Here is a 6,831-nt window from a genome sequence, read left to right as displayed (position 1 = left end):
TGACATAGGGATCAAATGGTACAGTGCATTTGTTGGTAGCTTGGAGGATTAAAAACATGACATTTGCTTTCCAATTGTCTGTTTTTGCATTAACTGCTACTTCAACAATCTTATTGATAAGCGTATCCATTGTATATGTTTCTCCTGATGGTTGGTAAAGTAACAAAAATGTTGTATTTTCAGGTACATCATTAGGGATTAGATTAGTCTCTCTGGTGGATATCCTTAATTCTCTCATCTCTTAAACCTATTATTCTAGATCCAAAATCGAAATGGCCCCTAAATTATTTTTGGTTGTGAGATGCATTCAATATAAGTCCCCAAGGTCCAAATAAATATAAGGAAAAAATGAAAAATTAGTAGGGGGTCAAACTTCCTGTTCTTTAATGAAAAAAGGAATATAAAATTCAAATTAATAAAAAATTTAGGCTAAATATGAAGAGTCTCCAGCCTAACACTGCACAAATATGCTCCATATATATATATATATATTATACCTTAATATATATATTTGGTCACAGGCTGAAAATTATGAGGTACAAACCCTTATGCAACTTATACAATGAATTTATGCAGTGAAAAAATAAAAACCTTAATCGGTCAACATACATATTAAATAGAGTAAATTACTGAAATCATCCCTATGGTTTGGTGAAAACTTCACGTTTGGTCCCTAACTTTTCTTTTGCACTCGGATCGTCCTTATGGTTTGATTTGGTTGTGTTTTTCGTCCCTTACATACATAAAATTAGGGACCAAACGTGCAATTTTGACCAAACCATAGGGATGAAAATCGCAACGAAATCAAACCATAGGGACGATCCGAGTGCAAAAAAAAAGGATAGGGACCAAATGTGAAAATTTGACCAAACCATAGGGACGATTTTAATAATTTACTCTATTAAATATACATATTAAATCGCGACTGATTTTGACTCGGTCTGCATGCTTTATCCATTCCTTATCCCGCCCAACAACCTCCCCCATTGTATCGCAGGATTTGAGTTGGTCAGATATGAGATGAACCATTCAGAGCTACGCTACCCAATCTTCGCACCTATATCTAGAATCTCCCCTCCTTCCCCACTGGGATAACGTAAAATTGGTTTCCCATGAAACCTCTCATCGCCTATTTTCCACCATCTATAAAAAGCCTAGAGTGAACGTCGTTGCTGCACCATTTGACACCGTCGGAGCCTAACGATCTATGTACTCATGCCATACAGAGATCCAGAAATCAGGAAGAATTCGAAAAAGGTATCACTCCAGACTTTATATTTGTATGTATGTGTGTCGATTTTGTGAGTTGTTTACTATCTTCCCCACCAAATTCGAACAACCATCACTCATTTGTCAATCTTAAAAGGCTTCAACTCTAGATTCTAGGTAATCTACAATTTCAAACCCTAAACCTCACTCCTCATTTGATTTCAAGCCCTAACCTACCTTTTTCTTTTATTTTTATGTCTAATGAACTAGAATAGACAGGGTGTGGTTTTGGTTTTTATTTTGGAATTTTTTTTTGTCTGAAAGATTTTTGTTTTTTACAGCTTTGACTAACGGTGATGAATACTTGAAGCTTGATTCAGCCGTGCCACCATCACCATTAAGAACTTTTAATGGTTTTGGTTTTTTATTTGCATATTGACAGATTTTGTGTGCTGGTGTTCTTCAGGAACATAAACTTATATTAGCCTATTTTTGATTTACTGGAGGATGTCTACATATATGGTATGTCAACAAAAATAGAATTTGCATGTTTGATGCTAATTCAAATATAATGATCTTTGTGTGCTCCGATTGGCTGCGAATATCTACTTCACCTCCATTCTCAGACCCCACGACCATTAGAAATAGGATCTTGGGGTTGTCAGTTATGCTTCTAATGCTAGTGGCATCCTGGATGAAAGTGGTCAATACTATGTAAGTACATTTGTATTGACTTTTGTAGTCAAACCAACATTTTGTCTCACTTCTAGATTTTGGGGATTAAAACAAACACCTTAAAAATGATTTTTTGGAACCGATACATTGAATAAAGTGAACAACATATATAACATAGAATATAATATCAATAAATTTGACTTAAAAGTCCAAACTTTTCTCCTTTAAAAGATATTGATTCACAGAGAGCTGGTTTCATAATCCTTAAAATAACACTTTTAGTTTTTGTTTTTGAAGTTATAATGTTTGTGTGTATTACAACATATTAAACTTAATTTTTTTTGCATTATTTTGGATTTCGAAAAGGAATCCGTATGATCATTATATTATTTGAAGTATAGTTTTTCATTTGAGTATTTAGATTTTTAGACGTGCTTCTATTTATATTGATTTGGATGTGAATGGAGTTTTGTTTCCTTTTTAGCACTGCTTGACTAATGAACAAGGACTATCGACATCAACATGATTTTTAACTATTTTTGGACAGATTTGCCCTTAATGTTGGAGATTATGTAGCTTCTCAATCTGTGCATGCCTTAATGTTGAAAAGTATGTTGTTTTTGGACATATTTGCCCTTACCCCTGCTTCTTAGTTGTTCTTGAAGTGGGCAATTTTAACCTGATATTCTAATGTTGCTTCCAAACCCAAATCCATTTCCCGATTCCCATAAAGCATGAAGCACCTTAATACATTACATTTTCTATGTTACTGGCCTTGATAAGGATTTTAGTGAATATACCAAAAGCCATGCAACTTATATTGTGTCTAGGTCCCTTAAAACCTCTAGATTCTAACAATGATATTATATACAACATCAAAAGGAAGTTTACATGCTTTTTGAGTATTGATGGTAATATTTATATTTATTTTAGTTCTTATCAACTTACAATTTTTTTTTTTTTTTTTTTTTGTGTGTAGCAGGTGGAATCAGCAAAAACTACACCACTTTTTGGCTTGATTTCAATTGCTCTTGAAGAAAAAAAAAATCCTCTGTACTGGATGGGTGGTGATTTTTGAAAAATGTACAAAGTATAGCCTTACGTTTCATTCTCACTATGACTTCTCAACTAAAGGCAAGCTTTAGGTTGGGTATACTCATTTAATCTTGAGTCTGACAATTGGAGAGGGACAAGGGCAAAATGGGAAATTTATATTCAAAAGCAATAAGAAAAAGGGTAAACATCAGAAAAGAAATATATACTAGCTTTGAAAGGGTAAAATCCGGAAATTCAAGTACCAAGTATGAAGTTTTAAGTTTAAAAGTAAAGCATTAGAAAAGGTTGAGATCTGGAAATTCAACTTTAGATGCGGTAAAATTTGATTAGGCTGATGGGGGTAAATGTGTAAACTTAATTTGTTTCCTGCCAAGCTTATCATGACGCTAAAATATAGAGGTTTTACTATGTGGCATATTTATCTCTTTTATTTTTCGCTTTCTCTATGGATCGTTAAAATGGTAATAACCAAGTTGTTAAAAAAATGAAAATTATACGAACAAATGGCATCTCACTTTATTTTGTATTTGACAACGGATATCAACTAATTTAGAAGTCAATTTAAGGCATTTTTGTAGCCTACGATATGTGTTGGCTGCAACCTAAACTTCAGATACCTTTACGAGAATCACATTCTGAAATCAACACCAAAATTCAGTTGAAGGAGTTTGTCAACATACTTATAGTTCAAACACAACAAACTTTTAATTTTGCCTAAATGGTTATACTGTCGCACCACCGTATATATACCTTCCCCGAAAAACAAACTCACTGAAAAAAGTCAGCACTAACCACTAGAATCACCATCAAGCATCATCAAACGCCACCTTTGCATCCGACGCTTGGCGTGGGTAAACGGCTACTATATATATATATATATATATATATATATATATATATATATATATATATATATATATATATATATATATATTAAGAACATAAAAAGGTTATCATTCTCGGTCACTTATTTATTTTTTGATGCAAAACCTCAATAATATCGGTGGAAATGGGAAAGGAATACAAGTGTGTTTTCCAACATAACATGTATCCTTAAACTATGCAAATCAATACCTAATATATACAAAAATATAATTATTTTTTCGATTTTTTAAATTTTAAGGAGTTATTTTTGTAACAACCCGAAATTTCCGTATCATTTATTGTAACTCTTTCGTAGTACAATTCGCGCAACCAATCGTCGTTTCCAAATTCGATTTCCGATCTTCCGTTTAATTAAGTCACTAACTGGCACGTATTTTTAAATGACATAATGGGTGTCTTAATACATTTAGAAAACATTTTAACACCCAACTTTAGTGATCGGAATATTTTCTAGAATTTACCGTATCGAGTTACGGCAACTCAATCGGGTACGACCAAAAGCCTCGTCTAACGCCGGTATCGGGTAGAATTCCACCGTGTCCAAAACTTAAACACTATATAAACGTGTTTAAGCCTCCATTTGAAGCCTTTGGTCAATTTCTCATTTAACTCTCACAACCTCTCTCCTCAACCCAAAATCAAGGTCCAAAAACAAAGATTTAAGGCTTGAAATCAAAGAGGTAACACCCCTAACTTGTTATTCAACCTCTTCAGCCTTCAAATTGATGTTTAATTTGTGTTTTGGGACCAAGAACATGAGTTTACGGCCAAGGAACAAGCTTGGGCCGTAAACTCCTAAAAATGGGGTTTTTTAAGCCCTAAAAACCCTTCCTAAGCATTGTTGGACATTAGGTATGGCTTAATGGCTTAATGGAAAGGACTTATAACATGTAAAACATTGATTTTGAAGGACAAAAGTGAGTTTACGGCCAAGACATATTCTTGGGCCGTAAACTCATATTCAAGGGGTTTTTGAGCCAATTAACCCTTCCAAATCATAGTTGGGACTTAGATATGACCTTAAGGCTTACTAATCTGGACTTGGAACACCTTAAACATGATTTTTGGGAGACAAAAGTGAGTTTACAGCCAAGACACATTCTTGGGCCGTAAACTTCACTTAAAGGGGGATTTAGAGCCTTAAAACATGTCCAAATGCCTTGAAACTCAACCAATGACCTTGTGGTAAAGTCTAGATGCATCTAAAAATAGTTTAAGGGTTTGAAACATATCAAAAGTGTCATTTATAGGAGTTTACGGCCTAGGAACATACCCTTGGCCGTAAACTCATAAAAGTGTGTTAAATGATGTTGTAAATTCATAACAAGGCTTGGAAAATTAACTAGAATCACATGTGATTGTCCTTTGAAGCTCAAATCAATTTTCCTTGGCCATAGGTGAGTTTACGGCCGTAAACTCTTATGGGGTGGCCGTAAACTCCCAATTAAGTGTTAAAATTTCATACAATACATTCCAAGGCATTTTAGAAATCCATTCCAAAAATCCCCATGTCCATTTAAGCCATTGAACACCCAAAATCACACCCACATGAGTTTACGGCCGTAAACTCATGTATGTGTGTGTTCAATGGCTGTAAACTCTTTAAAATGTTTACTCTTGGGGAGTAAAATCAAGTCCCAAGTCCCTAGTGCCATTACACGTCCGAAGATGTCACCCGGGTCACTCCAAACGCTCGTTTTGAGGTGTTTAACTTCATTGGAGTGTAATGTTCCATATGATTAGTGAATGTATCTCTAATTGTATATATATGGACATTATATCATTTTACATAGGGACATCGCGAGTAATCAAACCCCGAACCAACGTCTAGTATTCAAAAACCGACACATTTCCGAGTCCGGTGAGTTCATACCCCTACCCTTTTTCACTGTTTTCACTGTTTTCAGGGGGAACACAAGCAAAGTACAAGGGAATTCTTGTACTCAAAACATGTTTTCAAATGTGTGTTTCATATTTCATATGCTTTTATTACTGATCATCACAACTGATAACTATCTGAACATGCAGATCAAGTAACATATATTTGTGAAATAGGTCTTTAAACTGTTATGTTTTACATATATTTCACAAATGGTTTTCCACATTTTATCAGTTAAAAGCATGACATTAAACATTTGAACGTAATACCTGTACACTGTTTTGTCCTTGGTAACACTCCACACACATACGCGAGTGGAGGACCATCATATTATTACTAGTAAATTTGTTAATCCTGTATGATTGGAGACACGTCCTCGGAGAACACTCCACCGAGATACGCGAGTGGAGGACTACACCCATAACCAGAATCTCTGGTATTTAGAGAGCGTGACTTGAGTGTATAGATCTATATGGGGCTGACTACCCCACACCTGGTTGCTAGCTACAGCCGAACCGAAATGGTTCAAGGGTGACGAAAGTCATAAGTATGTGGACTACTTATTGCCACATTTGGACTACTTATTGCCACAGGTTTTAGTCAATTGTATGGTTATGGAACTCGCAATTACGATAACAGAGATTTATTTATAGTAATAATGAACCACTTTTTACATCTTTTACATCTTTCATGTACTGTATCTAACATTCAGGAAAGTACGGGACTTTCCTGGGGAAAACATGGAACCTAATCACGATTACATCTTTTACATCTTTTACATCGTTTACTTTAGAAATCAACATGCAGGAAAGCATGGGGCTTTCCTGGGTAACACTTACATAACTAGAAAGAGTAACAAACTGGATAACATTACATCTTTTACAATTGATAACATACAATAAGGAAAGTATGGAACTTTTCCGGTAACACATGATAAGTAAACAAAACAGTTTAACAAGTCAGATAACCAACTATACATTTTCACATGAGTAGACATGTTTTCAGTGTACAAACTTATTATACTTTACATTTGTGAAACAATAACCAACTTTTAAGAAAATACAGGATTTTCTTGGTGTACATAACATTTCAGAAACAGAAAGGAAATTCGAAACATTTTCACAAAC

General features: G+C 34.5%; 1 long non-coding RNA gene across 1 annotated transcript; it reads left to right on the top strand.

Moving 5' to 3' along the window:
- The first annotated feature begins 948 nt into the window (after positions 1-948).
- Positions 949-3,355, top strand: LOC145006535 (uncharacterized). The gene is made up of 3 exons (XR_013662936.1): positions 949-1,257; positions 1,551-1,923; positions 2,864-3,355. It is a non-coding gene; the product is annotated as an uncharacterized LOC145006535 (long non-coding RNA).
- Positions 3,356-6,831: the final 3,476 nt, after the last annotated feature.

This window comes from Lactuca saligna, chromosome 7 (genome assembly GCF_052625555.1).
Source record: "Lactuca saligna cultivar CGN05327 chromosome 7, ASM5262555v1, whole genome shotgun sequence".
In the NCBI taxonomy this organism is placed as follows: Eukaryota; Viridiplantae; Streptophyta; class Magnoliopsida; order Asterales; family Asteraceae; genus Lactuca; species Lactuca saligna.
This window is presented reverse-complemented; position numbering and strand designations above follow the sequence as displayed.